This window comes from Pleurodeles waltl, chromosome 2_1 (genome assembly GCF_031143425.1).
Source record: "Pleurodeles waltl isolate 20211129_DDA chromosome 2_1, aPleWal1.hap1.20221129, whole genome shotgun sequence".
NCBI lineage: Eukaryota > Metazoa > Chordata > Amphibia > Caudata > Salamandridae > Pleurodeles > Pleurodeles waltl.
In genome coordinates this window covers 490,528,853-490,551,919 of record NC_090438.1, presented here as the reverse complement: position 1 = coordinate 490,551,919, position 23,067 = coordinate 490,528,853, and the positions used below count along the sequence as shown (strand labels likewise).

At 41.3% G+C, this 23,067-nt stretch overlaps 1 protein-coding gene across 1 annotated transcript in view; it reads right to left on the bottom strand.

Annotated features, from left to right (window-relative positions):
* LOC138265760 (gamma-aminobutyric acid receptor subunit alpha-3-like) overlaps positions 1-23,067 on the bottom strand; it is a 1,591,340-nt gene that overhangs the window by 496,756 nt on the left and 1,071,517 nt on the right. The window lies entirely within an intron of this gene.

Here is a 23,067-nt window from a genome sequence, read left to right as displayed (position 1 = left end):
TTTGAATTAATACTGCAAGGCCTATCTCTTCCATGGGTTAACATTGGGATTGCCTTATCACATTTTATAAGGGTAAATTCCAATTGGAACCAGAAAGGTATTTCGAGCTTTATGTCTTCTGACTCACATTTTAAAATCATAACCAAAGGTAAAGTTGGGTTTTAAGTTGCAAGTCGGAAAATGTCACTTTTAGAAAGTTAGCATTTTCTTACTTTAACCATTTTGTGTCTCCGCCTGTCTCTGAATGAACGTCTGGGTAGATGACAGCTGGGCTCTTGTGAATTCCCTCTATACAGACACAACAAAAGGAGCTAGGTGTTCCTGATGAGTCATCCTGAACAGAATAGGAGGGAGGAGTTGACACATGCTTGAATAGACTGGGTCCTGAGCCCTCACAAAGGACTGCATAACCTTCTGTAGTGTGTCTGGAGCCGAGGAAGGAAGGGCCGGGTCTTTGTGGACTTCAAAGGACTCTTTTTGAACTCTCACCCACTTCAATAACACAACTGGGTATAAGTACTGGGTCCCAAAGAAAACCAACTCACTACACTTTTAGAGCTGAGGACATTCTTCAGAAAGAAGGACTGCCACTCTGCTGGACTCCTGCTTTGCTGTGCCTGCCCTGCTGTCTCTTGCCCGCGTTATTTGGAAATGAAAATGGGTGGACCTGCATCTCTACATCTCCAGAACCAAAATGACTCCAAAGGCTTGCTGACTTGCTTCCTGTTCTGCAGCGTCACGGACTTCAAATATTTCACTCAACTCTGCTACAAATTATGGACTCTGACAACTATGAGTCCTGGGTTCTACCCTGCCAAGTGGTGCCAGTCCAGTCCTGAGCCCTTCAGCTGTCTTCTACAGGAATCCATATATCATCATCACTGCGCCAATCAGAACCAATGCATCTCTCCTTGATGCCGATGCATTGCTGCTGTAGACGAGGACAGTGAAGCACCAACTGTGTGGCTCAGAATCAATGCATCACCTTTGGTCTCAACACATCGACTTCGCATCACCGGCTGCACAGCTCGATGACAATGCATCACTTTCACTGGAAAGGGTTTGACAACACACCTTGAGGACATTGCATTAAAGACTGCACAGCTCAACAACGATGCATTCCTGATTGTGTGAATTAGAACCAATGCATCGCTTTGCATAGTCTCCTGTGCTCCTTGCATCGGATCTTCAACATCTCTGCAGCCCTCCACGTAAGGTACAGTTTGGACCCTGTAGCCGGCCTACACTCCATAGCGGTCAGCCTAAAATTTTGGATTTAACCCGGTCTAACACTACCAGATACCCTGGTTGGTGCTTTAGGTTTCTAAGCACTACAACTGCAGATACTCTGTAAAAGAAATCATATATCAACTTCTACTTATTGGATGTTTGCCATTTTGTTCTTATGTTACTCATACAACTATAATCTATCATCTAACTTGATGTGGAGTCTTTTTGTGGTGTTTTCACTGTTTCGTTTTCAAGTGTTGCACAAATACTTTACACATTGCCTCCTAAATTAAGTCTGCCTGCTCTGTGCCAAGCTACCGGACAGTGAGCACAGGTTAATTTATAGTGTGCAACTGACTTACCCTGAATAAGATTGTGGTTCCTGCTTGGACAGGGTGCATACCTCTGCCAAAAAGAAACCTAATTTCTAACAAACTCCTTACTTTATTTGAATAACCAAATGCCCTTTTATGATGTTTCCTTCTTAATTTAGATGAGGAGTTACCTTTATGAAAATCCCTTCTTGCATATTTTACATTCCTATTGTAATCCTTAATGTAATTTTTGTTAATATTCTATTTTACCTTATTTTGAAATATCGACTCCTAGATCATTTAATTCTGTAATAAGGCTGACCATAATATAAGTACTTAATGAACTAATGATTTGGATTAAATTAACTTGTTCATAAATCCCTTTTAAACTCATTTGAATTTTCTTTGTTGTTTCCTGCAGTCGCATTGGTCGTCACTGTTTGTGGAAATAAATGCAACACATGTTGACAAAAAAGGTCTATGCAACCATTGGTGAGGTTTGTATGATTACATGTATAAATATAGATTCAAGAACCCTCTTTCCATAAAATGGTAGCAGAGTGATGGTTATGTCACTGGAGAGAAGGAGATAGAAAAGTCCAGAAAATCTAGGCCTGAATGGACCCTGCCCCAGACCAAATTACTTATGAACCTAAAGTCCATAGCTCACTTTGAATATCAACCGGATTTGATGGGTCCGAAGGCAGTTGCAGTGGTGAAAGAGTGAATATTAATAGGATTGTGCATCACAGTTGTTTATGTTAAACTTATGGTGGTGTGTCCAAGTTGTGTGTTTTGCGTTGTGGTGATGTTCTTGGTCTAGCTGTGAAAATGTGCATACGCACTTGATGCTGGGGAAGCGGCATTAGTCGGGGTAAATTCCCACTGCTTGAGATTTCATCTGTGTGTGTGTATGTGTGTGCGAAAGTTGGAATATGTTATTTCAGGCTGTTTCTTCTGTGTATGATTACTTTGAATTTTTTGCGCAACAGACAAGTTTTTTTGTCTATTGTGCTTGCTTTAGTGTTTCGGGAAGTGATTTAGACTAAGAACACTGTACATTTTGAATTAAAATGTGTTTGTTTTATTGCTGAGCTATTATAATCATGGAATGTTTCAGAGCTCTTAGAGATTTAGGGCCAGATGTATCAAGCAATTTTGCATTCACAAAAGGTGCAAATCACAAAATTCATCCGTTTGTGAATGCAAAAATGCCTTTCAAGATGTATGAAAGCCATTCGCTGTGCAAGTTTTAGGAATCGCTAAAATAGCGATTCCTTAAAATTGCGACCCCATTTAGAGAATCACAAATAGGGAATTCTTATTTGTGATTTCCAAAGCACATGTATCAAGCATTTCCTAAATGCGAATTGGGCATTTAGAAAATCCAATTACCACCAAATCCAATTTGGTGGTAAGCATGTGCAATTTTCATAAAATGCATTACAAATGTATTTTTTTAAATGACATGTAGCGCACACATGCCCCTAGGGCAAGTGTGTGCTTCACATGTCCGCAAATATTTTTTTGGGGTGCATCAGAGGGTGCCTTAGGCCCCCAGCACCCTGTAGTTTGCATTACATAATTTGTAAAAAACTGGAATTCGCAAATTGGGAAATGCAAAACCATTCACACCTATGGGCTGACAGGCCCATAGGGATGAATGAAGTCCCATTCTCTAATTGCGATTCGGCAATAGCGATTGCGGATTTTAAGAAATCGATATTACAAAATCGCAAGTTTAATACATCCCATTTGGCATTTCTTAAATAAAGATTTCTTAAAATTAGCTATTTAAGAAATGCAAAATGGATATTTGAAACATCTGGCTCTTAGTGATGTGTGAGTTGCTGTCCGTGAGAGCTAGGAAGCTCCTCAAGAAGGTACGCCAGTTCTTTGCATGGTGACAGATGTAGAACTTCACATGTCTGTGGCTTCCTCACTGGCATAAGGTCACTAAGAAAGAAGGAGACTTAAGATTTCCAGACTATTGCACGTTTAGTTTGGGAAATATTTATTGTTTGATGTGAAACTTCATCCGACACCCGCACAGTAAGAGGCTTTAAATGCTTGGGAGCGTGCTGTACATGCTAAGGAGAACAAGAATTACTAGAATAAAGCTAAGAAAGCAGTGCATAATTATGCTGTTGCTAAGTGGGATGAAGAACAGCAAAGGCAGAGGAGATGTATAATCAAGGAAGCTAGAATGTACCCCATACTGACAACTGAGAAGCCTAAAAAGAAAATATCACAGTGACAAAAATGCTGATGGTGCAAAAGCATCTAGCACTGATTGATATTTCCAGTGATTGTCTATTAAATGTCTTGCTGTCCGTATGACCAATCGCTTATGCTGCCCAGTTCACAGATCAAACTGGTGCTACTACCAGTTGTAATGCTGTTGAAACAGCCCCAGTTGACACAAATATGACTCAAGTTGAGGGAACACCTACAGCTCAATCTATTGCTGTTCCACATATTGAGACAACTACTGCTGTGGTTGCCCTGCTTGTTCCTCACCCTATGATATCTGTATCTGCACCAATGCCACACGTCATAACTACCCAAACAATAGCTCTTCCTGTTATACCCCCCCCAGTAACTATTGCCCCGGTTCCTGCAGTTTAAGGAACTGTAGGTGGAGTGGCAGCAACAGGGCTTGTCCCAACATAGCAGAATTCACATATTGTTGCCTGGAGCCCTCTGCAGAATGTACAATCTCTGAGAGAAGGAAGAAAAAAAAAATCACACCTCCAATTGCCGAGGAGGGGGAGACCTTTTTGACAATGAAATTTTGTGCCCATTGTTTGATTTCTTGGGACTGTAGAGACAAATCTCCTGAAAGGACCAACGGCTGTATTATGCCACTCTATGATGAAATGTGTGGTAGAGCATGAGAGGCCCAGTCAGAAAACAGCAGCAGCCAGTGAAAATCAAGTAAGATGACGTCTAACACCATCAAGTGAGCATTAAATTGCAGCTATTTAACTGTTTATGGTTAGAGCTTACTGCAAGAAAGTGCCTCTTTTTGCATGGTCACCCCTTTTTATTTTGGACTGATGATGTTGGGTTTTTTAACTTTGTACACTAACAATCAGGCCCCAGTGCATGTGATCTGAACCCTAAAAACATGTTGAGTTGGTTAAATACTGTGAATAGCACATTTAACTTACATATAAATCCCTAGTATATGGTGTCCTGTGTACCTAGGGCCTGTAAGTTAAATGTCACTCGAGGACTGCAGCTCTCATTATGCCACCACTAATGTGATGATGTAAAGCATGACTTGAAGCCTGCCACTGCAGCCTAGCTGATCAGGTTTTAAACTACCATTCCACCTGAAAAAATAACCTTTTGCTAGCCATAGACCTTCCTTTTCAATACCTATAAATCATCTCAAAGGTAGGCCCTGAATGTTCATAGGGCAGTGTGCATATTATTTAAAAAGCAGGACAAATGTACTTAACTTTTACACATCCTCGCATTGAAAAATCTTTAAAGTTGTTTTTCAGTTGGCAAGGCTGGCTTTCCTATAGAAAAGGACTTGGCTACATAGCGACACTTTATAATGCATAACTTCAGTTTGGAAATAGCTAGAACAATGACTCAAAACCTCAAATGAATATTATTTTTATAAAAACAATCTAAGAGTCAAATTGGATTTTAAATTCCTATTTTGAAAATGCCACTTTTAGGAAGTTAGCATTTTCCTGCCTGAGCCACAAATGCCTTTTTGTCAGTGTTCAGTGTCACCTGACTAATAATTTCTCTCATATGGTGAGATGTGTATTGTTCCCAGATAGAGGACAGAGGGCTTGGGTGTGGAGAGGTGCTTTTGTCCCAGACAGGATGGCCATCTGGTCTGTGCCCAGGAACATAATTACAAGTCAAGAGTTGGTTACCCTGTCACAAGTAAATATACTCACACCTAGAACTGTCCCCCTCATTGTACTGCTGGCCAGTCAGGTACCAAACCCAGTCATAGAGGGGCTGGCCCTAGAAAGGGTTTTGAGTGACCACAAGGGAGGCTTTGCCCCTTATCATAGCCACACCTCCTAGTGGGCACATGGAGTTCTGCACAAGGGAAGAAAGGTTCTACTATTTTGGTTTTAGATGGAGAGTGGTACTGTGGTTCAGTTTACAGTAAAACACACAGAAAGTGCTGCAAAAGTGCTCAGAGCTCTCCCAAGGAACTTCTAGCTCATTGGTCAGGGATTAGACAGGAGTTTCCCCCCATCACAGGTTGGCACTGGGCATAAGACATGGCATGCTTAGCACTACCTTCGGGACACAGCTGGACCTGTGGAAGACAGAAGAAAGACTGCACCTGCTGTTGAACCTGTGGTGAGAGCCTCAAAGGGGTGGACCTGCTCCCACTTGTACCCAGAACGGAGACTTGGAAACCAAAGGTCAGTTGGCTAACCTCCTTTTAAGTTACAGGAACACAAGATGATGCAAGAAGCCCACCTTCATGAAGTGGACCTACCCTGGACTCTGTTGGTGTCTTCTTTGGGACTGAGCCCTGGCCTCCAAGTGGTCTCCCTAAAGTCCTGGGGCCCTTGGATATGTTTCAGAGTATACTACTGTTGCCTAACCCTAAAATCTAAGACTTAAAAATGCTTTAAAGAGTTTTTGCCTAGAGAACAGCCAGAAGGCTGGGACTATCCAGCCAAATCAATCTGACAAAAGTGCATTGCCACTGGGCCAAAGATTCATGTTGCTTTCTAACAGAACTTCTCCACACCACCAAATCTGCCTCAGTGGGACATCACAGAAAAGGTGCCTGGCCTAGTGGAGCATTGCTCAGCTACAGTTAGCAGTCTTGCCATAGTGGAGGAATCCAAGCTCCAAAGAGGTGACTTGACTAAGTCGAAAGGTAGAAATTTTCATCAGGTGAAGGTGCCAAAATTATCAGGCTGATGAGAGACCTTACTTGGGCATGAACGTCTGCTTGGAACCTTCTTACTGAAAGTCAATAGCTTCACCAGGACTTTGTCCAATGGATATCAGGCCTTGTAGACCCCATCTCAGACACAGCCTGCTGCCTTGTCCCACAGAGGATTTTTGACTTCCATTTTAAAGATTACGTGAGAAGGCAACATTTCTATTCATGTTGAACCTGGTCTCTGTATCAAACATGTGCTCCATGGCAGTCGGTCTTAACTTTTGACTTTGATCTGGTCTAGTATGACCTGTTGCCTACTCTTGGTGTTTTGTGCTTATTGGTGCAAAAACAAATTAAAATTATAGAAATTCATGTATCTGGTTCCCCTTGTTGGATTTTTATCATTTAGGTCTCATTTTGTTCAATACAATATTCTCTATTTTTTATAGCTTGGGGAGAGATTTTTATTGTGTTATGTCTTCCACTTTTTAACAGTTTTGGAACTGCTAAAAACTTTACTAATTTCTCCTACATTTAGCCTGCCTGTTCTGTGCTACAGCTACAAATGGGTAAGCTCAGGTTTAAATTATGGAGACCTAACTGTACCTGGTACAGAAGTGTGACATTATTACATGGGGGAGATTTACATCCCCTCTATTACAACTGGGGCTTCTGGTTGTCAGAGTATACATCCCGTACAAGCAGGGACCACAAATTCTAGTCAGGTTAATCTAGATACCCACTTAGAGATAACCTGTGCGCCTCATCTGGTAGCTTGATACACAGCAGGCAGGCTTATCTAAAGAGGCAATGTGTAAAGCCTTTGTTACACACACACACATAGCAAAACAATGAAACACCACAAAAAGACTCCACACAGGATTCGGAAAATAGAGAATATTCATCTGAGTAAAACAAGACCAAAATGACAAAAATCTTATCAATAGAAATCAAGTTATGAATTTTCAGAGGCTAAACTAAAAATAGTGCTTAGAAGTCAGTAGCTGTCAAAACGTTACTTGAGGTCGCAAGGGACTGGTACAAATCTAAAGTTTAGGCCGACCAGTATGAAGGGTAGACCGGCTACAGAACCCATGCAGGGTCCACTGAAGAAGAACCTTGTATGGAGCCAGCGTGGATGTTGAGGAGCAAATGTGAAGACGATGAGGTGCTATTTTTCATGCAGTCAGCTCCCGCGTCACTGTCGAGCTCAGTAGAGATTATTTCAATGCATCAATGACAAGTTGTGCAGAGCTTCATTTTTGAGCCATGCAGGATGTGAATCCACTGTTGTGGAGCAGCCTCTGAGTCAGCGTCGAAGGGGGCGGTACATGAGCTTCTCTCTGCTCAGTGGTGATGATATCTCAGTTTTTAGCAAGCAGCTGCAAAACCTACTTCTGAGGCCCAGGACTGGAGGGGGCACCTCAGGCAAGACTAGGCCTCACCAATGACAGAGTCCCTCAGCACCAGAAGAGTTGTAGGAAGTCTTTGATGTCCCTGAGACAGCAGAAAAACAGGGGGCAAACCAGCCAGCCCTTAAAGACATTCTGGGTATAAGTGAGATGGGTCCACTCCTTTTCCTCAGCAGGGCAGGGAATAAAAGGCAGCAGGGTAGCTCAGCAAAGCAGAGAAGTTGTTCCTTGGAACAGTCAGTCCAGGCAAAGTGGCAATCCTTACAGCACAGCAGTCTTTACTCCAGCAGAGTTCTTCCCTGGTCCTGTAGTGTACTGATTTGGTAGGGTCTGAGCCCCAGCACTTATACCCAAAAGTGCCTTTAAAGTGGGGGGTGAATTCACCTTGAAGTGCACAGGTCCCCCCTTTCATACTGGCATTGGCTCTAGACTACCAGTAGGGGGTAACCAGCCCTTTGTGTGGGGGTCAGGCACTTCCCTATCCATTTGTAAATGCCAGATCCTCTCTACCATTCATCTGCATTATGATGGGCAGAAAGGCCCATCAGAATGCAGACGAATGCAGATGTGTCCTTTGTTACAGCCACTGTTCCTGTAGAGGAAATGTACAAAGAGCAACTGTCACTTAGCCCAGACGTGCATTGGAAACAGGTTGCAAGACACACAGAGCAGTAAGAGCAGAGAAATGCCTACCTTTTAAAGGTGGCTTTTCCAAAATAGTAATGTTAAATCTGACTGTACCGATAAAGAGAATTTCTCATTACCATTCCAATGATATCAACTTGATGTAGCTTCTCCTTTCTGATCAGAAATCACAGCTTAAAAGGTATGTTAGGGAATTCATAATGCCAGTCTATGAGAGGAGTAGGAGTCACAGTAGTGAAACATGACTTTTGGAGTTTTTCACGACCAGCACATGTAAAGTTCAAAACTACATGTCCTGCCTTTTTCTTACATAGAATCCTGCCCTATGGTTTAGCTAAGGCCTACCTCAGGGGTAACTTACATGTAATGAAAGGGGAGTCGAGGGCTTGGAAAGAGATTTTAAATGCCAAGTCGAAGTGGTAGTGAAACTGCACATGCAGGATCTGCAGTGGCAGGTCTGAGACATGATTAAGGGCTACTGAAGTGGGTGCACAATCAGTGCTGCATACCCACTAATAGCATTTCATTCACAGGCCCTGGGTATTTGGTATACCACTTTAGAGGGGACTTACAAGTAACTTAAATAAGCCAAACAGGTGTAAACCAATGTTTCCATGTTTAAAGGAGAGAGCACACGCAGTTAAGCACTGGTCAGCAGTGGTAAAGTGCTCAAAGTCTTATGGCCAACAAAAAAAAAAAAGTCAGAAAAAGAGATGGAGGAAGGCAAACGTTTGGGGTAACCCTGCTAGAAGGGCCATTTCTAACAGCCTCCAACTAATAATACACACCCTCACACTTACCAAATACTTACAGTAAATTCCAAACTTATTTCTAGTTATTGGAGACACTCTGAAGACAATTTAGGACTCTACATATCTGGACTACATTTGCAACCTTTTTAGAAATATACACGGAATAAAATCATGATCAAATAAGGTATTGACATACAAAATTAAGTGTGCATGTACTTAAAGAAAACTGCTGCCCCACTGGTCGCAGTAAGTCTTCACCTACTCTATTGGTTGCCCATTTCATCATGAAGAAACATATGGAATTATGAATAGGTAGTTGTCAATAACTAACCGGCTTTAATAAACATTATAAAGGTAATGAAAGTGAATTTCGAGTTGTCTATCAGGTCTTTGAAATCAGTGACATGGAATCTCCACATTGTGTATTGCGTATGCCCACACCAAAAATCTCTTCCCCTACCAACAAACAGACGTGATCAGAAAACCATAAAAAATATGATCTCTTTGAGGTGCGTTCATCGGGTATGAATACTACTACACTACACTGTACACTATCAGCACTATACTGACAAGGGCTCTGTGAGGTGCGTTCATTAGCACAGGAAACTAACCCCTATAAGCGCGGCTCTGTGCAGACTTGTGGCTGATATGGAAAATGCCCCTGGTGGCACTAGTTCACCAGTCACATTCTCCCACCTTCTTTGGGTTAGTGGAGAAGTGGAATAATGCAGAAAAATTCCAGACCATCAGCTCCCATCCCTTTCCTACAGGCCTAGGTGAGGTTGTGAAACATGCATGCCAGATCAACAACTTTAAGCCATTTTTTTCACTGCTCTGACACTAGGACACTGTAGGGCATACTTATAAGGCCCTAGCGCCACCTTGCTCCACATTAGCATCTTTTTTTATGTTAATGTGGCCCAATGAGGCCAAAATCCTCTTGCCACATTTACAAAGTGGCGCAAAGCATAATGTATGCAAAGACGGGCGTTAATGTTGCAAGGAAATCTAACAGATTTGCTTGTGCCATTTTGTACAGCACTTTTAATGCCTGCTCAGAGCAGGTGTTAAAAGGGGGGCTCCCATTAATTAGAATGGGCCCCTATGTATCGTAGAGGAGTAGTGCCAACATTTTGGCGCTACTCCTGCAGAGTACATCAATAGCGTCATATAAAATGACATTATTACCCCCTACCATGCGCCATGGGTGGTAGAAGGGAGCTAAAGGGGTCAGGGAAAATGGCACTGCACTTGGTGCAGTGCCACTTTCCATACATCTGCCCCTAAATATCCTAGCTTTGAAACAGGTGTTCTCTGTAGTGGCTTCCAGTGGAAGCCAAACATATCCGTATTCTTGTGTGTATTAAAAAACAAAAGTATGTACTTCGGACTCCTCCCATTGCCGTGCATCAGTGCTAACAAGCATTTGCACATGTCAGCCCACTGATTGCCTTTTTTTCATCTGGGTGATAAGAGGGAAGTGAATCAGCCTTCTCAAGCACATCTCAAGCACTCACCTTGTCAAATTAATGTCAGCTTTTACCTTCAAGAATTTTAGATATTGTACATTACTTATGAACACATTTTTCAATTTGTATTAATTACATCTTGAGTAGCAGCTTTGAATTATTATTAAGATCTTGCCGCATGCGTGATCCAAGATTGATGTCTGCCAGATGCTGTAACAGCTTCTACTTATGAACTGAGAAAAAAAATTGGAAGTGTCCTGCCACATTCTTAACTGAATATGCGGGATGTCAAGGTCACCTAATATTGGATAACTACAGCGAGGTCTGCAATGAATATTGTCTCTACAGGACAGAGAGAATACTTGTACGGTGTTAATATGCCTATGCACAATTCAGCAAAGCTATTAAAGGAAAAGGAGATATTGGGTAATGAAAATTAACATGTGCTTTATTCAAGTCTAAATTATCATGGATTTCTGTTAACTCCGCATTATTGACATAACATGCCTTATGATGATTCTGAATATAGCATCGCTTGTAGTTCAATTAATTTGTATTAGAATTTAAATTGTAAAATTCCAATATCAAAATCCAAATTACATTCAAACTATGGGGCTCATTTACAAGACCCTTGGTGCTGCTGGAACATCACTTTTATTGATGGTCCGGCGGTGCACACTGGAGGGCCATAGCTACAAGGCCACGTAAAGCCACCATGCATGGCTTTTCATGGCATTGTAGTTATGGACTGAGGCAATGCAGTGCACGTTGTTGCGTTACCTCACCCTGTGACAGGGAGGCGGGCCATGGGTGTTACAGTGCATGTTCCCACATAACACCCATGGCAGTTGACACATTCCCAGATTTATGAGAATTCCTTAACCTGGAAAAGCACCAAAAGCTTACGCCTCCTCAGGGGAGGCATAAGGGAGGCGCAACAAGGAGAAATACCTTTATTTCTCCTCCTAGTTCCTTTTTCTATGTGTGCTGCAAATTGCAGCACACATAAAAAGAGGAAAATGCCTCTTGTGATTGTTTTTGAGCAGAAGGTGTCCCTCCCTGCACAAAAACAATCATCCCTGCAAAGCAGACACCCTTGCACTGTGGTGCAAGTGTGCCAGCATTGGAGGATGGCAGCTCATCGCGTGCCAACGTAGGGGTAAAGTACAGGAATGTGCCGTATCTCGTACACCCGAGCAGTGCTGCCCTTTTCTTTTAAAAGCACGGCAGAGCAGCATGAAGGCTTACAAACTTGTAAATATGCCCCCATTTTTTAAAATAGTTTTTATGTTTATATGTATTTGCAGTATTAACAAAATTACTCCAAACAGGAAATTCAGCAGGCAAGAGCAATTCAAAGGCAAACTTTGAATTAGATCTTGTGGAAGGCTGGGAGGGTAAATGCCAGCGCTTACAAAGATTATTCGTTGTAGACTGCCTGGGATGCCTTTACTTGAAGGGCAGCAGAATCCTGTGTGGAGTGGGGAAAGTGCAAAAGGTACTACTGCGTGTTTTCTGTTCATAGAGAGAATTATATAGGACATATATAGGAGCAACTGCACTGAGCGCATGCAAATGATTGGGACTGATGGATGTTACGCCTTCGAAGTATAGAGCCTAGGACAATGGAAACCCCTACTGCACCGCACATTTCATGTGGACGCTAAGGAAAGGATCACACTAACCAGACTTAACATGTGCTATGAAACAGAAGAAAATTGTTGTTTCCCTCTAGCACACTTTCCACCAGGACATTTTAGCAGTCAAATGCATTAGTGTTAGGGGATGTGTCATAAGGAGGAGACTGCTGGACAGAAGGGGAAAACATTATGAAAAGGTGAAATTTGGGGGAATCAAGAAAAGTGGGTTTTAGAAATGGAACATTGAAGGTTATGCATAAAATATTGATTGCATGATCCACGTTTCCTCCCGACTCTCTTCCAGGAATGCATAAATAAATGAATGATCCAGGCACAAGTAAGACATTAATAGATCTAAAGTGGAGTTCTATTGTGCTTGAATTGAACTATTAAAATCTTGGACAATAAACATGCAGAAAAAGAAAGAAAATAATCATAATAGTTCCTTTACAAAAGTCAGCATAAGCTAGAGTGCGTTACACACTTTTCTAAAGTTAAACTGGCTAATTGTGTAATTAGCATGAAAGAGAAGCTCGATACTGAACCGTGGGGTAAGGCAGGAATGGCAGCATTTCTACTACTTTAAATGTTGTCATGAATTCCTGGTTAATAAAAAAAATACAGTAGGTCAGGAACCAGAGTACAGACTTCAGCTTGCTTGCTAAAATTGAACCATATTTTGCATATGTTATGTATCATACATAAATGTTACACGTTCTGCAGTCTCAGCCAATGGGTGGAGGACAGAACAGCTGTATTTTGACGTTGTTGCAGCAGAATGAACGGGACAATTTGGGCTCTGTCAGAATAAGTGAACAATGAAAGTGTCTCTGTTCCTTTACAGTATGTTGTTGTGCTGTTATAAAGGGTTACTACGTGTTAGTACGTTGTATTGTGTTCGGTGCTTGTGCTACTGTTTTCTGTCTATTCTGTTATTTAAGTCTTACTGTGAATTTTGTGTTGTGCCATTGTGCTCTTCGTGCACTGCATTGTATTATCATGTGTTGAGCTGTGTTTTAGGGTCTTTTGCTGCGTTGTTCTGAATTTTGTTGTGTTGGTTATATGATGTGTTGTCTGGAATGTTGTGTGTTTCTGTGTTGCATTATTGCACTTTATTTTTGTGTTGTACTGTGGTGGTTGTCATGCGTTCTGTTTTGATTGTTTAGTTGTGCTGTGTTTTGCCTTTTTAGGTTACTTTAGAGACCGATACAAGCAAACCTAAACTTCCCTTCAAAAGCAGCATACTCTTCGGACGTTTTATTGAAAAACAACCATTGGCTAACTGCCACACTAAAAGGCAATACCAACGGAATAACACAAGACAGAAAAACAACAAAACACATATTGTTGTATTGCTGTATCATTGTTTTGTTGCTGTATTTAGCTGTTGTTTTTGTTATATTGTTAATGTGTACCAACCTATAATTGTGTTGGTATGTATAGTATGTTATTGCTTTGTTTTTGCATCAACGTGTGCTCTTTTGCTGCTGTGTTGAAACGCATTTTTTGGGGTAACATTATGATTGATCAGTTACTAGTAAGTCATTTTTAGGGTGTTAGGTTGGAGTGCCATTGTGCTGTGTTGGTGTGCTTTAATGGCACAGTGTTGAGATGTGTTGCTTGGTCTGTTGCATTTTGGTGGTGTGTTATATTTCATCTTCTTGTTGTTTTGTTGTCTTGTGTGGTTGCCATTGTGCTTTTGTATTTGTTGTTATTGTAAAGTAGTTTTGAGTTCTTGTGGTGTTACTGTATTTCAGCTGTGGTCCCTCTGTCTATTTGCTCATAAACGTTCTTGTTACATATTATCACTAACCTCACATGCTAATTATCAAGTAGCATGTTCTGCTTGCTACCATTCAAGCATGTATTTTACTTTGAAAGCAGAAATTAATTTCTAACAAAAAATAGATATACAGTTTTTGCAACAGTTCAATGCTGCAAATGGTGCCTATCTTTTTTAAGTTGCGTATGCACTTTTTTGTTTCCTCTCCTTTAATTCATAATTTATAAATCACAGAACACACATCATGCTCGAATCCCATTTTTACTAATAACTGCTACTTAATTTTCTGAAATCAAAAAATTGTGAGAAGCCGTTGGTGTGGTCTAGAGATTAATTAATGTGTCCCATATTATCTGTAGTACTGGTTATTCTCCATGTACGTTATTTTCAGCACCTGTGCTATGCACCAATCAATACATAGTGTTGCAATGATCGGAAACAGGTGTATTTAGATAGTTTTTAGAAAGATGGCGTGCAATGGGTAAATAGAATGTTCTCTAGTCCGGTTCCACAAAAGCAAGTATATTCCTCTTTCTCTAAAGGAAACATTTTCAGAAAGGAAACCACTGGGCCCCTTGGGTAATGTGATGGAGGTTAAATGGGAAATCCCTTTAAATTATATATCAAGAATTAGCAAATCAACAGGGTTCCTCCTGTGGAAGAAACAGACCTCAGAAACAAATGAGTTTAAATGGTTCCAAAATTAATGTCTCAGGTAAACCTTGTGATTTTTTTCATGGGTTGTCTGAAGGACTCTGCTACCTTCTTCTTTAGATATATGATCGTTCTAACTGCAGGATATGAGAAGACCTGTATTCTTGTCATTTGAGGTGAGTAGCCTATAATCAATGCTCAATAAATTCAATGATCACTAATTCATAGGTGCCGTGATGAAAAGACTACCTGTCCAAATTATCAGTTTTTGGGCAACGGGCACAAACCTAGTCACATTTGTGAAGAACAGCCAAGTTTCAATGAATGCCAGATCTTTCCTAGTAGAATGAGAATTAAAATATAGCTGGGACCAAACTGAAGCAAAGGAAAGCATGTCATTCCTCACTTCAGGCTTTTAGTCAACTCTTTGGATTAAGCTGCCTGTATTATTTAAAGAAAAGACCACAGATCCCACCATGCTAAAAATCTACCACAGGATTATTGGCATTTATGGCACTTTAGTGACCTATAGCTAGTGAGAAACTTTACAGTCTATTACACCTGCAACATGGCAATAAATAACAATCACACTAAACAATCCTCAACATGCGACAAGGAGGAACAACATATGCTCATCTGAGTCAACCTACAGAAAATATATGCAAAGGTCATCTGCAGTGTTCTTCTTAAAGACGTCTCCCGTGATTATCTCATCGTAGTCTTGTCTCCAGTTACTTGAATAGTAATGAATGACTCAGGCTAGGCAATATCGCCAAATCTTTCTCAGCCATCTGCAAGAGCCTCCCTAAAATGTCCTCTCTTTCGCCTGCTTTTCAAATAACTTCTGTTTGGAAATTTGAACACTTCTCTTAGTAAGATGCTTGTTCAAAAACAATGGGACCTTTAAAAGATCCTGCTAAATTTTAGCATAATAACCAAAAGGGCAAAAACAAATTATCAAGAAGCAATTGTTATATACTCGTCAAACGTGGACTAACATGAAAATTAACGTGCGACTAGCGGAAACAAAGAAGAAAACACGCACAGTAGCAAGTTATTGTGTTTTTTTAGAGGAACATGAAATGCATACACAAATAGCAGAGATCTGTAGGACAAAATTCAGGTAACCTAAGCTTACAGTGGAACACTGAAATGGAAATAGGAAACTACAGCAAAAAAAAAAAAATTAAAAATTTAATCTGGAACACACAGCCTTGCTGCAGCCCTAGGGACGGGGGCGTGAGACCTTGTAACATGATTATGCATGAAAGTCACAAAGCTCACTCAATCATCTTTAAAAAGCCAGGATCCTATGAGCACAAGGAAGATTGATGATTTTACCCAGTGCACAACAGTGAATACATGGTCTTCCATTGACCACAGTGTAATTCGACGAGATACTACACATCATTTAAAATGAAGGATGCAGAAAATAATGAAGGATACACTTACATAGTGACTGACAACGCTGCCAGATATACAGCATGGGAAAGGGAAAGGAGAAGGGAAAGAAAACAGGTTTATGTCAATGAGCAATTCAAAATAAACAAGAGGCCACACAATGCAGTATGATTAATAATGCAGTGAGGCTGAGCTATTAGCTTTCGCTCTCTGGGTGGCTAGCAAAGTGTGCAACTATTTATAAAACGTACTTGTCTAAATAAGATTAAACTGAAGCAAACATGAAGTAACAGGCACCTAGTTCAAAATAAATCATACGGTTGTTTAAGTTCATTCCTCGAGCAGGATTCGAAAGTCCCTTCTGTTAAATTATCGTATCTAAAATTTGGCCAAAAGAATTTGTGAACAGAAGTCATTGCCATCTGCTATTCATTGGGCCATGAGAAGAAATAGCAAGTACACGGTTTATGTTAAGTGGATAATGGCGGAAACATATTTTTCTTTAATTTCCTTCAATGTGGAAAACATGAACAAGTCCCAGACACAGCAGAAGATAACCACATTTTGGCCAATCATGGCAAACATGTCTCTCACAGACTGGAAAATAGGTCGCCCTGTTTAGAGCATACTGTCAACATTTACTCGTCATCTGATGTCCACGGGTCTGAATCTCATTAGTCCTAATTCAGTAATTCATGTAATCAAACTTCAATCTCTGCGAATCAGTAAAGTGACAAGAGACATTCTGATTTGATGGGAGATCTGCGCTATGGTACCAGAATTGTATTCTCACCCCTAGGTAGAACAACAGCGTTAATTTACCCACTCGGTGCACCGGAAGCGTTCTTTTACTTTTGTATATTATTTTATTATGAAAATGTGTTTCCTCATATCAACCGAGTGCATTTCTTTAGAAAACATATGTTGCTCTTTACAAAGTAAGTAATACAGAACTAACAAATATATGATCAAAATCAATCTGAACTCCACAAGATAAAGACATATATATTTAAGGCAATCGGGGCAGTGGCTGCATAAAAATGTACTTATGCAAATATGTGCACTCGAACAAAATGAAAAGGTGCAAGACTTTGGCAGATCTGTCCACAATGCCAAAACCTATGAGCAATGCAAAGGAGCAACGTTTGAACCAAATATTGGTTATTTTATTTCTTTTCCGGTGTTGTTAAAACATTACAAACACTAATAGGGAGGGTTAAAGGCCCTCGGCAAACCAATTCAATACAACATCATATCATAAAAAATAAAAACACAGTCATGATCTTAACACCCAGGTCTTTAAAAACATTAGAAATCCAGTAGTCAAAAATGCACAGACATTACAAATTCACGGTGCAGTGGCTGTTTTAACCTATTCTTTGGGAATACCTGTGATTGTCAACATCCCGCTATCATAAAAGCGCTTTCCGGCAGAGTGTGATTCATTTAGCCACTGGGAAAGACTCACGAAGATCTGGATATGGCTTACTCTTGTAATACTTCCGGTTTACCCATGGACCCCAGGAATAAGCCAGGAGCACTACAAAAGCATTGTGAATCGGGCTCATAGCCCCTGTTCGCTCATTTCAATGGTATTTTGTTGTGGCCACACTTGTAGTATTCCTCAGTTCAGAGGCAAGGGAGGGATATGCTAGAACTACTCCTGGCTCACTCCTCTAATTTATGAGCTAACCAGGAATAATACTCGTACACTCATAATTGTAAATCAACCCCTATATTCGGAGTTAGATCTGGATGGCTTTTAACGGCTTTCATGTGAAAATATTCGGGGGCATGTTTGATCCACCAAAATTCAGAAAGCCCTCCAGAGTCAGTAATACCAAAATACTTTACCCTGCAGGAAAGGCAACCAACACAAGATTAAGCAAGATCTTCCCTTCCCTCCTCTTGATGATTCACCTTCCTGCCAACTCCAGTCACAGCTACCATGACCCTGCTGATAGAATGCTACGCATAACAGAAGTACTCTCTTCTGAACTGTAGAATAGTTCTTCCTATTTTGTTTATAATCATATGTGCATAGCAAAACGTTTTGTATTTCAGAAGGTAGCTCTCCTGTTATGCCTACTACCTTGTGGAGAAAGTAGAAATAATAAAAATGATCCACCTTCCCCAATTATACCCTGTGTTCACGACAAATCTACACTCTTTAAAGAACATTTCTGTCCTTAGGGCCTTCTTTCAGCCAGTTTGACATTCAGCACCTACCACTACTGACAACTCTTATCATGTGATATATTATATGCAAGTATACTAATTGCTCCATGCCATTGTTTGCTTTGTATGCCACTTCATTAAGGGACCTTGAGGGCCCCATTTTAGTCTTCAGCATATGGGTTCCAATATTTTTCTCCCACATTTCTCCCTCACTTATGCTAAGTTCTGGTTTGTCGACAAGATCAGTATTGTTTGCATTGTTGAGCCTGCCTTTGAGTTAATCTTTCTCTATAAAGTATGTGCCTCCGAATGGGAGCATTCAAGTAAAACACCCAATATATAGAGATATTCATCTGATATGTGTTTCTATATAAGGCTGCAGCATGTTTTCAGGATTTTTTTGGGGAGCGTAAACAGTTTTGAGGTCCTGTTTATGTTTTAATTATTAATTCATATTTGCTATGAAACTTCCTTTAACCAATACCCTATTCACCTTAGTCTTTCACTTGTCAAATTGCTTTTACATACAACCATATTGGTATTTCTACAACATGATCACAGCAAGTTATATTCTCTGTTTAAATCATTTGATACACCTGGCATCCTTAGCATAGTTTCCCCTAACTTTTTGTCCTCTGATCTCCTGTGTGGCAGACCTTGTTTTTGCTGGCTTTAGGACTCTGACCACTGCTAAAGTGCGTGCACTTTATCCCTAAAACATGATAACATTGGCTTATCCACAATTAGCATATTTCATTTATGTATAAGTCCCCAGTAAACATGCACTACCTGTGCCCAGGGCCTGTAAATTAAAAGCTACTAGTGGGCTTGCATCACTGATTGTGCCACTTACTGCAGTAGCCCTTCAGACATGGCTCAGGCTTGATATTGCACAGCCTATGTGTGCAGCTGTAAACTGCCATGTCGACCTGACAAGTTAACCCTCTTGCCAGGTACAAATCTTCCTTTTTAATACACATAGGTCACTCCTAAGGTAGGCCCTAGACAGTCACAAGGCCAGGGGACAGTGTATTTAAAAAGTTAGACATGTACTTTTAAGTTTTACATGTCCAGGTAGTGAGAAACTCTTCAATTCATTTTTCACTACTGCAAGGCTTATCTTTCCCATAGATAAACATTAGGCTTGCCTTATTACATTCGTTAAGTATAATTTCCAATTGGGAAAAGATAGATATTTTGAGTTTGATGTCTATGGACTCACAATTTAAAATCACAATGTATAGTAAAGTTAGATCTTAAATTTCAAGTTGGAAAATGTCACTTTTAGAACACTGACATTTTCTTACTTTAAACATTCTGTGCCTCTGCCTAACTCTGAATACACGTCTTAGATGGATGACAGCTGAGCTGTGTGCAGTCCCTCTAGATATCCGCACACAAAGGAAGCTTTGGTGTGCCTGATGGGCTATCCACATCCTGATGGGCCATTAACATTTTGATGGGTCATCCTTGGCAAGATGGGAGGGAGGAGCCAACACTTGTACCTGTCCAAACACAAGAGCTCCATAACCCATGTTAGACATTGGGTCTCTAGTTGGCAGAGGTATGCACCCTGTCCAAATAGGGACCACAATCCCACTCAGGATAAGTCAGATGCACACCCGGGGTCATCATCTGGAACCTTGGCACTGAGCGGTCAGGCTTAAATTAAGAGGCAATGTGTAAAGTATTTGTTCAACAGTTTAATACCAGTAACACAGTGAAATCACCACAAAAAAGGACTCTACATGAAGTTAGACAGGTAGAGAATATTTATCTGAGTAAATCAAGACTAAAGTTACAAAAATCCAATCCGTAGAACTCAAGATAAACATTTTTAAAGAACCAACTGCAAAATAGTGCTTAGAAGTCGATAGCACTCAAAGGTTACTTGATGTCGGGCAAGACCAGGGTAAATCTAAAGTTCAGGCTGATCATGATGGAAAGCAGGCTGGCCACAAGACCCATGCAAGGCCCTCTGAAATGTGTCTTCATTGGAGGATCACGTCAATGTTGAGGAGGCGATACAAGGGGGATGCTTCGGTTCCGATCCACACAGTCTGGGGATGCATTACTGTTGAGCCGCACAGCTGGTGATGTGATATTCTCAAGGTGTGGCATCCAACCCTTGCGATGATGGCTATGTGTCGTTGTCAAGCCGCACAGCCAGCGATGTAAAGTCCTTAACCTTAGCGGCCATGCTTTAACATCAAGGGAAGATGCAGCTCTTCAGATCAGCACAACTGTGTCAATGCGCCGGTTTTTGCAATTAATCCACTGCAGAGTCCCCTTTCAAGTTGCAGGACTCGTTTGGCACCTCTTGGCAGGACAGGACTCACAGTTGCCAGAGTCCAGTACCTGAAGCAGAGTTTGAGAAAGTCTTTGATGGCCCTGAGACTTCAGAACAGGAGGCAAGCCAGCAAGCCCTTGAAGTCACTTGGTAGTTCAGAGGATGTTGAGTTAAGTCCAGTCTTTCTCATTCTCAGGCAAAGAGCAGCAGGCCAACACAGCAAAGCAGTTCAGAAGAGTGACAGTCCATCCTGGCTTCACAGCAGTTTTTCTTCCTAGCAGAATGTCCTCAGATCCAGAAGTGTACTGATTTAGTGGGACTGGGTTCCGGCACTTATATCTACAGTAGTTGAGCTTTTGAAGTGGGATAGACTTCAAAAAGAAGCCTTTAAAGTACACAAGGTAACTGCCCTTCCTTCCTTGGCTCCGGACACTCTACAGGGAATTATGCAGCTCTTTTTATTGGTATACGTACAGCCCTATTCAGGTATGTCAGCTTCTCCCTCCCATATAGCCCAGGAAGGCCCATCAGCCTTGTGATGGGCCATCAGTATGTAAATGTCACACCCTAGCACTCTTTGTGTGTGGCTAGCTAAGTGAGAATACAGAAAGCCCAGCTGTCACCCACCCCAGACGTGTATTCAAAGACAGGCAGAGGAAAAGAATGATTAAATTACTAAAAATGCCAACTTCCAAAAGTGGCCTTTTCCAAATTACAATTTAAAATCTGACTTTACCATAAGGTGTGATTTTGAATTGTGAGTCCAGAGATACCAAACTTCTATCTTGTCCCAATTGGAAGTTACACTGAAAGGCTGCTCCAAGGTAATCTCAATGGTAACCTATGGGAGAGGTAAGCCTTGCAGTAGTGAAAAACAAATCTAAGAGTTTTTCACTACCAGGATATGCTAAACTGAAAAGTACATGTATTGTTTTAAAATACATTGCACCCTCTCTTGGGGTTAACTAGGGTCTGCCTTAGGGGTGACATATATGTAATAAAAAGGAAAGTTTGGGCCTGACAAATTGGTGCACTTGCCAGGTCCAAATGGCAGTTTAAAACTACACACAGGCTCTGCAGTGGCAAACCTGAGACATGTTTGAAGGGCTACTGTAGTGGGTGGCTCAATCAGTGTTGCGGGCTCACTCATAGCATTTCATTTACAGGCCCTGACCACATATAGAGCACTTCACTAGGACTTACAAGTACATTAAATAGGCCAATCTTTTATAAGCCAATATTATCATGTTTGAGAGTATATAACATCTGCACTTTAGCACTGGTTAGCATTGGTAAAGTGCACAGCATCCCAAAACCAGCAACATTAAGAAGAAAAAACAGGAGGTCAGAAGGCAAAAAGACAGGTGAAACCATGCCAAGGATGCCAGGTCTAACACCCCCTGTTAGTGAGTCTGGAGCCAGGGTAGGAAGGGACTCTGTGCACTTCAAATGGCTCTCTTTGAAGTCTCCCAGACTTAAAAAGCAAAATTGGGTATAAGTACTGGACCCCACCAAATCAGTGCACTTCTGGACCCGAAGATATTCTGCAAAGAAGAAGGACTGCTGTGTGGCTGAAGGGACTGTCACTCTGTTGGACTTTGCTGGAATCCTGGGCAGCTGTGTCAGACATGCTACCTGCTGCTTTCCTTGCCACAGAGGGTGAAGGACTGGACCTGCATCTCTACAGCCCTAGCACCAAAATGACTCCAGGGCTTGCTGGATCGCCTTTTGTTCTAAAGTCTTCAGAGACATCAAAGACTACACTTCATCCTGCAACAGCACCTGGACTTTGCTTCCCACAAGTCTTGCCCTGCCAAGCAGTGTCAATCCCATCCTGGGCCCTTGGAACGAGGTATAAAGTACGGCAACTGTAAAATCTACACATCGCCGTTGTTGCCCCAGTCGGAACCAACGCATCTCCCCTTGACGCGACGCATGAGTGCTGGTGTGGACAAAGACACTGAATCATCAGGTGCACAGCTCAATAATGATGCATCACCTTCATCACACAGGAGTCGCCGATGCAATGCTTTTTAAGGACACCACATCAATGGCTGGCCGGCTTGCCTATAATGCATCTCCAACTGAGCAGATAGGAACTGATGCATTGTCTGCCCCCGAAGGAGTCAGCGCTGATGCATTGCCTCCTCTGCTCCTTGCAACAGGTCTTCAACATCAACACAACCCTCTACACAAAATACTATTTCAGAAGCAAAAGGTTAGTCTTTGAATGCGATCCACGCCCCATCGTGGTCAACCTGACTTTTCGATTTCACCCGGTCTAACATGACCCGATAGCCACGGTTGGAGCTTTATGACTTTAAGTACAGATTCAAGACTGATTTGCATATGTCTGGGTCCAAACTGGAATGGCATGACAAGCAAAAAAGCTGATGGATTAAACACAGATCTGT